The 11,125-nt window shown below is 40.0% G+C and overlaps 1 protein-coding gene across 1 annotated transcript in view; it reads left to right on the top strand.

Annotated features, from left to right (window-relative positions):
- Nucleotides 1-375: 375 nt before the first annotated feature.
- The window catches only part of LOC140505245 (NXPE family member 4-like), a 77,432-nt gene continuing 66,682 nt past the window's right edge, over nucleotides 376-11,125 (top strand). The window contains exon 1 of the mRNA XM_072611049.1: nucleotides 376-923. The gene's annotated coding sequence lies outside the window, so the exon portion shown is untranslated. The remainder of the gene's footprint in view (nucleotides 924-11,125) is intronic.

Below are 11,125 nucleotides of genomic sequence, written 5' to 3'. Positions count from 1 at the left end.
CAGAGCTGATTTTTGTAACAGAAAAGAATTTTAAAAACAACAAACAAAAACTCGTTTTGAGCATAATTCTACTGGTTATCTTTTCCCAGGTTTTCTTAATCCTACCCAGAAATCCTTGCCTTACAGGTGGTGCCTTTTTGTAAACACAAAGTGAACTGGGAAAGAGGAACTTCTGGTCAATTGTTAGTAGTCACACCCCCGGCCCTATCTTTCCATCTTTGTTAGTGGCTTCCGTTACTCAACTTTAGTGTAGCTCCAGAAAAAGAGACCAAGAAAAACAGATCCAGTAAGAGTGGATAGAGGAGAGACAGAAAAGAGAGGAGGGGAGGGGAGGGGAGGGGAGGAGGGGCAGGTTGCCCAGAAGGGCTTGGGATGGGGGCAGGGTAGCAGACTTCTCTGGTCATGTGATCAGGAACCCTTATTCCCCTGTCTGGTTCTGGGTGGGTTTCCCTTCCCTTCCCTGCCAAGCACACGGAAGGAGAACGTTTTTCATGCCTTTAAATACAATGTCCCTGACAACAATCCCCTGCCTATGCCTCCACCACCACCAACAATATTTCTGGGAGGGCTGAAGATTTCTGGGAAGGGGTGCAGTCCCCAAAGCTTCTCCCCGGGTCAGGGTGTCTCTGTATGCCCCTTGCCCAGCCTGTCCTCCCAGCAGACTTCCCCAGGATTCGGGTGCCCTGTAGTCTACACTGCTTTCTTGATGATAAAAACACAGCACAAGAGGACTGACTTGTTTCCAGCCACAGGGAGGTCTGGGACTGTCCCCTGATACAGAAATACAGTGGGGTCAGGACCAAGGGCACCACCCCTTGGACAGTCATCAGCTCTCAAAACTAAGGAAGACAGAAAGAACAGATTTATTAAGCGCCAGTGATGCACCAGACACTGCACTAAACCTACATCTATGACCCTGGCAGGTAGGTGCTACTGTTATCCCTGTTTTATAGATGAGAAAACTGGGGCATCTAGAGGTCACGTGACTGGTAAGTGTGGGAGGCTGAATTTGAATTCAGGTCTTTCCACCTCCAGGCCCAGTGTTCTCTCCACTGTTCCACTTGCAAGGACGCTCAGTATAAGGATGCAGCTATCCAAACAACATGCTCAGTAGGTTGGAGGGTGGTCTCCTGCTTTTCTGGTTTCATGGTGTGTTGGGGGGGGTCATCTCAAAAGAATTCAGACTCAGACCATTTCCAGCCCAAGCAAAGGCATTTATTGAGAGTGACACCTCTCCGGAGAGCGCTGAGTTCCAAGAAGGAACTCGCAATTTAGTGAAAGCAAGACTGATTTTTATAGGGCACAGGATGTAGCTACCTGACAGAAAATATGAATATTAAAAAGGCAGGAGTATTTTGTGAAGGGATTAGGTAATAGAGGTGGGGTCCCAGCCTGAGGGGAACTGCACATGTGATTACCTACAATGCATACAGAAAATCCCTTGGAGGGGGGCATGTATGTATGATAATGATATTATAATAAGTTTCTCTACATCATAAGTTCACCTAAAGGACAGCTTTTTCCATTACTGCACAGACACCTATTTCAGGAAAGTCCCTTCTATTGTTTTGGAGTCCACATCCTGCTGGTGCTGCTTTCTGATTGACTGGCTGTCATGGCCCTGTCTAAGATTAGATGGATGTGGCTGTGGTTGAATGCACGGACGCACCTGATGTTTCTGTGAGGAATATGGGGGCAGTGGCTAGCTAAGGCAATGGCTGGGATTCCATCACGCAGACAGACATGCCTGCTGTTCTAGTGGGGCATGAGTTCATGGACACACCTGCTGTTCCAGTGAGGCACATATGAAAAAGTTAGGATATTGAGTCTGGGGTCTGGTGGTGTGGTTAAAGCCAGATTGTGTGGTCAGATCAGCACAGGGCTTCTGTTCAGTGAGGCCCACAAGGAAGTTAGAATATTGGGACTGGGCCAGCTTTATTAGGATTCCATCAGAACTATGTTTTTCATTCAAGTTAGATGTTAGGTCACTTAGCCCATTGGTTTTCACCATTTGTTCATACCAATATACACCAATATGTCCTGGTCTCCGACCTATTCCCCTTGTCTTTTATTACATGCCCAACGTCCTTGAACTTCCATGTACTGTTTTCTCTCTCTCACTCCTCCCCACTTTAGAAATCACATTTTAGGAATACTGATTCATGAAGAATGCAGTGGATAATAGTGGGGAGTGCTCTGTGAACCAAACCCTGGAATGCTGATATTCTTTGCCTTTTATTTCATCATCATTTGCCCTTTTTATTTCTGTAATGTCTGTTTTTTTTGAATCTTTTGTCCAAAGACACTCTTTGTTCTCTTAGCGTCTCTCAGATAATCTCAGATGTTGTATGATCTTTTTAAAAAGAGAAAATTAAAAAGCAAGCAAACACATCTCTTCATAGTCTTTTCTAACACTTTTGTTGTTCGGTCATGTCTTACTCTTTGTGATCCCATTTAGGGTTTTCTTGAAAAAAATACTGGAGTAGTTGGTGAGTTCCTTCTCCAGCAGACACAAAATTAATTTCTCGGTTTTTCACTGCTCTGTGAAGTTCTATATTTTCATCTGTTTGATTTAGCCATGTTGAATACTCTGCTCATTTCTAGGTTCTTTAAAAAGAATGGCATAAATTCTCCCTATTTGCTGAATGCATTTTTAAAATAAAGTGATCATCCTTGTTTTATGGAATATTCTAATTTTTTCCCCCCTTTGTTATCAAAATTTGACCATAACATTTCTTGGTGAGTTAAATCAGTGTTTTATTTCTACTGATATTTTGTACATTCTGTTGACTTGTATTTTTCCATCTGAATCTAATATTTCAGGGTAATTTTTTTTTTTAGTGTTAGATCCTGAAATATTTATTATATGTGGGATTTTTAGAAGTCTTGTTTGTCTGTAACACATATAATATTGAATTTTTATTTTGCATTCTCACTTCATATTCGGTATTCTCATTGAACAGAAAACCAGCATTCTGTGCCTCAGCTAATAATGGAAAACTAATAGTGGTTTTCTATCACATCAACAGGGCTTATGGCAGTTGCTTATGGGAATATATAGTATTCATTTGTTGTACAAACTACAGTTAGTTTGTCTTCCTCCCCATACCCTTTTCTTCTGGATAATTTTTATTATAAGAGGAAGCCAGGAGGAAAAGACAACTTATGTGACTTCAGAGGACAACAGGAAAGTCTCTTCAAGGGAGGATTCATTTCATAAAGGATAAGAACCACTGTCAAACAAGAGACTGTGGTTCAGACACTTGTTATTAATTCAGTAAGAAGGAGCTCAATCTTTTCAAGTAAGGAACCTGATGTGAGCTACAGAAAACAGTGAGGAGTATTTTCTTAAGGGTGTTGTTTTTTTAATTTTTAAAATGTATATATTTTATAGATTTATTTATTTATTTGTTTTTAGTTTTCAACAATCACTTCCATAAGTTTGAAATTTTCTCCCCCTTCCTCCCCAAGATGGCATGTAATCTTATATGGGCTCTGCACATGCATCCTTATTAAACACATTTTGCATAGAAGAATTAAAACAAATGGGAGAAGCCATGAGAAAAACAAAACAAAATCCAACATAACAGAAGGGATAATAGTCTGCTTCATTCTGTGTTCTGACTCCATAGTTCTTTCTCTGGATGTGGATGGCATTTTGCATCATGAGTCCTTTGGAAATGTTTTAGGTCCTTGCATTGCTGTGAAGAGCTAAGTCTATCAAAAACAGTCCTGGCACACTGTGGCTATTACTGTGTATAATGTTCTCCTGGTTCTGCCCACTCCACTCAGCATCAGTACATATAAGTCTTTCCAGGTTTTTCTGAAGTCTGCCTGTTCATCATTTCTTATAACACTATAGTATTCTATTACTATTACCACAACTTGTTCAGCCATTCTCCAATTGATGGGCATCCCCTTGATTTCCAGTTCTTTGCCACCACAAAGAGACGTGCTATATTTTTGTACGTATGGGTTCTTTTCCCAATTTTATGAACTCTTTGGGATATAGCCCTAGTGTATTGCTGGGTCAATGGGTATGCATATTTTTTTAGCCCTTTGGGCATGGTTCCAGATTGCTTTCCCGAATGACTGGCTCAGCTCACAGCTTCACCAATAATGAATTTGTGTTCTAACTCTCCCACATCTTCACCAACATTTACCATTTTCCTGTTTTGTCATGTTAACTAATCTGATAGGTGTGATGTGGTACCTCAGAGTTGTATTGATTTGCATTTCTCTAATCAATAGTGATTTAGAGCATTTCTTCATATGACTATAGGTAGCTTTAATTTCTTCCTCTGAAAGCTGCCTGTTCATATTCTTTGACCATTTATCAACTGGGGAATGACTTGTATTCTTGTAAATTCTCTATATATTTTAGAAATGATGCCTTTATCACAGATACTAATAGTAAAAATTCTTTCCCAGTTTTCTGCTTCCCTCCTAATCTTGGTGTTTGTGCAAAAATTTCAGTTTAATGTAATCAAAATCATCCATTTTTGTCTTTCATAATGTTCTTTATCTTGTTGGTTATAAATTCCTCCCTTCTCCATAAATCTGATAGATAAACTATTCCTTGTTCCCCTAATTTGTTTATAGTATCAGCCTTTATACCTAGATCATGTACCTGTTTAGACTTTTTTCTGGTATATGGTGTCATGTGTTGGTCTATTTATTTTTATTTTTTTAAAGATGGCATTAGGTGACAAGGAGTGATGATTCACTTAGGCCAAGACTAAAGACTTTATTCATTCTCTTAATGAATGAAACAAGATATTGTGATGATTTGTGAGAGACTGGGTTTCTAGGTAAATTAAATTCAGTTTTATGGACTACATTTAGAAAGCAGTCAACAAAATAGGTTCATTATTCACTGAGTAGCCAAAGAGAGCAAACCCCTTGAACTTTATAAAGTCTTTTGAAAAAAAGATCTCACATGAGAGTGAAAATCAGATCTGATTGATCAACAAGAGAGTGAGCATTATTATGGGAGGTGGGCTATATATTAAAATGAGGGTCTTGGTGGTACGTGACCTGTGTCATCCAAATCTTGGTTAATAGAGACATCAATTTCATTTTCACTTCTTAAGAGAGAAAGAAAATCAATAGTTCCCCAATTCTCTCTGGAAAAATACAATGAGCAGGAATATAGCTACTGGCCCAAATCTGGAATTTGTTTTACTGTTTGTTAAGATCTTGTCCTGGGGGGGGTGGTGGAGCCAAGATGGCGGAGTAGAAAGACACACATACGCAGAGTCTCCCCACACAGCCCATAAAATACCTGTAGAGAGGGACTCTCAACAAATTTTGGAGCAGCAGAAGTGGAGAAGAACAGAGTGGAGGAGATTTCCAGCCCAGGGTAAGCTGAAAGACCCACAGGAAATGCCTGTTGCACAGGACGTGGAGTGGAGTGCGGAGCCCAGCCCAGGCTTGGCCATGCAGAGCATGGCTTGTGAACAGCCCTCTGGGGCAGAATTTCCAGTCTCGGAATCCCCAGTTGCAGCAGCAGCAGCAGGTCTGCAGATCCCTCAACCCATAGGCGCTAAAGGTCAGTGATGGGGTTTTTTCAGCTGGCTGGGAAGGGAGAAGGGCCTTCCCATATCTCTGGCCTCAGGTAGTGATCCGCAGAGGCCACATTGGGCAGGCGGCAGGAGTTCTCATGGCAGCCCCTACAGCAGCCTGAGACCATTGCTGGATCATAAAAACCCCTGGGGGCACTGAGGGAGCTAGTCTTTGTCTCACATTGAATGGTAGCCTTGCCCATGCAGATTATCTGAAAGTCAGCCCCCAGTGCTGACTTGGTGGAACTGGAGGCCAGGTGGCTGTGGAGAGGTAGCTGCTAAGATTCTGGGCACAAAAATCCCTTTCTACGTCCAGACCAGTACACGCTTGATTGTGCCACCTTGGAGGAACTGAGATCTTACAGATTCCCAGAGTATACCCTACTCTTGACAAAGGACCCAAAAGTCAAGTAACTGGTTGGTAAAAATGCCCCAAAAAATAAGACTATAGAAGGTTACTTTCTTGGTGAACAGATATCTTCTCCCATCCTTTTGGATGAGGAAGAACAATGCTTACCATCAAGGAAAGACAAAAAAGTCAAGGCTTCTATATCCCAGACATCCAAAATAACTATTCAGTGGGCTCAGGCCATGGAAGAGCTCAAAAAGGATTTTGAAAATCAAGTAAGAGAGGTGGAGGAAAAACTGGGAAGAGAAATGAGAGAGATGCAAGAAAAGCATGAAAAGCAAGTCAACACCTTCCTAAAGGAGACCCAAAAAAATGCTGAAGAAAGTAACAGCTTTAAAAATAGGCTAACTCAATTGACAAAAGAGGTTCAAAAAGTCAATGAGGAGAAGAATGCTTTAAATAGCAGAATTAGCCAAATGGAAAAGGAGGTTCTAAAGCTCACTGAAGAAAATAGTTCTTTCAAAATTAGAATGGAACAGATGGAGGCTAATGACTTTATGAGAAACCAAGAAATCACAAAACAAAGCCAAAAGAATGAAAAAATGGAAGATAACGTGAACTAGGTCATTGGAAAAACAACTGACCTGAAAAATAGATCCAGGAGAGACATTTTAAAAATTATGGGACTACCTGAAAGCCTTGATCAAAAAAAGAGCCTAGACATCATCTTTCATGAAATTATCAAGGAAAACTGCCCTGAGACTCTAGAACCAGAGGGAAAAATAAGTATTCAAGGAATCCACAGATCACCGCCTGAAAGAGATCCAAAAAGAGAAAGTCCTAGGAACATTGTGGCCAAATTCCAGAGTTCCCTGGTCAAGGAAAAAATATTGCAAGCAGCTAGAAAGAAACAATTCAAGTATTGTGGAAATACAATCAGGATAACACAAGATCTAGCAGCTTCTACATTAAGGGATTGAAGGGCATGGAATAGGATATTCCAGAAGTCAGAGGAACTAGGATTAAAACCAAGAATCACCTACCCAGAAAAACTGAGTATAATACTTCAGGGAAAAAATGGTCTTTCAATGAAATAGAGGACTTTCAAGCATTCTTGATGAAAAGACCAGAGCTGAAAAGAAAATTTGACCTTCAAACACAAGAATCAAGAGAAGCATGAAAGGGTAAACAGCAAAGAGAAATCATAAGGGATTTACTGAAGTTGAACTGTTTACATTCTTACATGGAAAGACAATATTTGTAACTCTTGAAACTTTTTTCAGTATCTGGGTAGTTGGTGGGATTACTCACACACATACACACACAGAGACACACACAGACACACAGAGAGAGACAGAGAGACAGAGAGCACAGGGTGAATTGAATAGGATGGGATCGTATCTTAAAAAAATGCAATCAAGCGGTGAGAGAGAAATATATTGGGAGGAGAAAGGGAGAAATGGAATGGGGCAGATTATCTCTCATAAAAGAGGCAAATAAAAGACTTTTCAGTGGAGGGAAAAAGAGGGGAGGTGAGAGAAAAAACATGAAGCTTACTTTCATCACATTTGACTAAAGGAAGGAGTAAAATGCACACTCATTTTGGTATGAAAACCTATCTTACAATACAGGAAAGTGGGGGAGAAAGGGATAGGCAGGGTGGGGGGGATGATGGAAGGGAGGGCAGTGGGAGGAGGAAGCAATTTGAAGTGAACACTCTTGAGGAGGGACAGGATCAAAAGAGAGAATAGAAGCAATGGGGGCCAGGATAAGATGGAGGGAATTATAGTTAGTCTTACACAACATGACTATTATGGAAGTCATTTGCAAAAGTACACAGATATGGCCTATATTGAAGTGCCTGCCTTCCCAAAGGGAATGGGTGGGGAGGGAGTGATGGGGAGAAGTTGGAACTCAAAGTATTAGGAACAACTGTTGAGTATTGTTCTTGCAACTAGGAAATAGAAATACAGATAATGGAGTATAGAAAGTTATCTTACCCTACAGGACAAAAGAGAAAATGGGGATAAGGGAAGGGAGGGATGTTAGAAGAGAGGGCAGATTGGTGATAGGGGCAGTTAGAATGCTTAGCATTTTGGGGTGGGGGTGGGGGAGAAATGGGGAGAAAATTTGGAACCCAAAATTTTGTGGAAATGAATGTTGAAAAGTTAAATAAATAAATATAAATAAATAACAAAAAAAGAGTTTTCTGTAAAAATGGAAGGTCTTGCCTTCTCATTGCGGGGAGTAGGGAGAGGGAGAGGCCAGAAGAGAATTTGGTTGTCAAAAATTTTCCAAATTGAATTACATTTTTCAAAATTGTTTACATGTAATTAGGGAAAAATAAAATATTTAACTTAAAAATAAAAAGATCTTGGCCTAGGTAGATTTTTAAGAGAGATTTCCCACACTTGTTGATTTCTGGATGAGGAAGTAGAAGAGGAGAAAAACCTTGTGATTTAGGCTTCCATGTGATTTAATTTAATACAATAACTCATTAAATATGAGAGAAATATTCATTTTTCACAGTGTATGGGATAGCCTCTGCTTAAAAAGATATTGTGACTAGTGACTCACACAGGGGGAGACCCCTCTCACAAGGAGATATGTTCATGAGACCTGGATTCATCCAGAAAAGGCTTGTCAACCTGAAAATTTGGTTAAAGAGGCAAACAGGTGAGGTGATATATAAATTCATATTGTTTATTCCCTTAAAGCTAGATGAAACTAGCAAACATGTACGTACAAGGAGCAAGAATGTGAATTCTGACTGTCTGATAAAAGAATGATCAGCCTTAAATATGTATTAGAACAATCTCAACTCAGAGTCTCTGTGCCACTGAAATTTATGATCTTCATATATGTTTAACCATATTATGAGAAAGGAATTTTCTTAATTGAATAGGTAGCAAATACAATAAAAGTTGACAAAGTGTATTTTCTTTACCATTAACATGCCATAACATAGTATATGTCCATAAAATATTAAGATAAGAAAAGTCTCATTCAAAATAGTGTCTTCGATTGAGGGTCTCATCCTTAATGGCCATAAACAGAAAAAAATGCTCTTAAGTTAGACCCATATGGCCGTGTTGACATTGGAAGAGGTATTCTCTGAGTTTACTCAAAGGGATATTTTCTGGCTGGTCAGTTCAGACTAGGGTCCTTATTGAGGTTCAAATGATATTAAATGATTATCAGGTCTGACCCCCATATGGTAGTGAGGAGTATCATCCTTTCACTCTCAAGTATGTCATGTCCTGCATGAATCTGCAGGGATAGTAACTATGGAAGAGACAAAGTGCACCCCATACATCCCTTGGTAATTATAGAGAAGTCACTGCTACTGAAATTTTTAATATCATCTGCCATGTATCTCTGTCTCTCTCTGTTTCTGTCCTTGTCTGTCTGTCTCTCACACATACACACATCCTTCTGATATTCATACCTAGAATTGTGCTCTCTCAGTCAGGAATGGGGGATCTGAGAGTTTGGGTCAAAGGGAACAAGTGATAAAAATGGGGCTCAGAATACTGAAGAGGAAATGGGGTAGATCAGCCTTCAGTAATTCAGAGATCACTGCCTGTACTGCCATTTCCTAATCCTCTTGGCTCCATTTATTCAAAAGAGTATTTGAATGCCTGCTGTATACATAGTATTTTCGCATTTCCCTCCTCCATTGCAAAAGAGGGCAGAGTTCTCATGACAGCCAAATGGAGATACATGGGAGAGAAATGATTATTAATAATCAATATCATGGGGAGATTCAGAGCTCTATCCTTCCAAATTCATGATTTTAAAAAGTTCAGTCTATCAAAGGACATTACTGATAATGAGATTGAATTAACTCTCCTCCATCTTGGTCAGACTCCACCCAACCTTAAAAGGAATTTAATCTAAGGTGGGAAAGCCCATTGTGTTCTACTCAAGCTTAGATGAAGACCAATCTTTTTGTATAGATAGCCCAAGGCTGTCTGTAATAAAGATAGTTTCTTTGTCCAAGGGTGACATGAGATCACTCTTTGTCTGTCACTGAATGTAGCCTTTGAATGGTAAATAAACTGTGAGCCTGCCACCAATATTGTCTTTGGTCCAAGAGAAGTCATATGACCATCCTTTTATTAATAACCTACTGGCCTTATTTATAAAATGATTAAGTTACCCAGACACTGGTCTCTTGAACCTTTTTAATCATCACATATGAAAGGTAATTGTAGTTTATGATCTAGCATTCACCCTCATGATTTTGCCTGTATTAACTGAAGATACATTTACCCTTAACATTCTCCAGAGTTATCTGCCTCCTTTCAGCTTCCCTTGACCTTTATCCCTGAGAAAGGCAGATCTTTCTGCAAAGCCAGGGGAGGTCTGTGGATCCCATCTGGAAGGTCCTGGTCTAGGTCTGGCATTTACAGCCTTTGTCTTAAGAGCTGAAGAGGGATAGACCAAATCTGAAACCAGCACCCTGGGAGGCTATATCAGTAAGCACCCCAACATATACAGCAGGGATGGGGAGGCTGTTATCACAGGTTCTTAGATCTACATTCATAAAAGGAAAGCAACTTTCAAGGGGTTAACAATCACTTTAATCAAGCACAAGTATCAATCCTTTAACAAAGCACATATATCATTCTCCTAATTCAGGGGAGTCAGCACCCTGAACTTCAAAGAAAATACAGAGAAATCAAAAGATCCACAGACATGGCTTCTCTGCCGGAATTCAACAGACTGGTACAGCTGTCTGACTATAATTACCAGAGAGGGAAGCACAACTTCTGAGTTCTCAAAGCTGGGGGACTCCTTAGCATCTTCCTAGAGTCCTCATCTGGCACTCAAACCTTACCAAAAACTAAGCCCTAAAGTAAGACCTCACCCTCAGAGTATTTATACCTTTTTTAGAGCCAGAGGAAATCTGAACACTTTGACCCAGTGCCTCAGTAGAAAGAACAAAAGGTACATGGGACCTTCTTATAAAACAACTTCCCTAATCAAGCTTCACACAATAGGCAGGCCCATCAATGGGTAGGAAAGATCTTTAATCACATTAAAATAATTAACAATGCATACACTGTTTCTAGTTAAACAAACTCTTATTTCTGCACTTTACTCCTTGTAAAGGCTCTTGATTGATAAAGGCAAGATTCAACCAGAAGTGCTTGATTATGCTAAAATAAAAACAGCAAAAGATTCTATTTTGATTGCCATCACAGGG

Source organism: Notamacropus eugenii, chromosome 5 (assembly GCF_028372415.1).
Source record: "Notamacropus eugenii isolate mMacEug1 chromosome 5, mMacEug1.pri_v2, whole genome shotgun sequence".
NCBI lineage: Eukaryota > Metazoa > Chordata > Mammalia > Diprotodontia > Macropodidae > Notamacropus > Notamacropus eugenii.
This window is presented reverse-complemented; position numbering and strand designations above follow the sequence as displayed.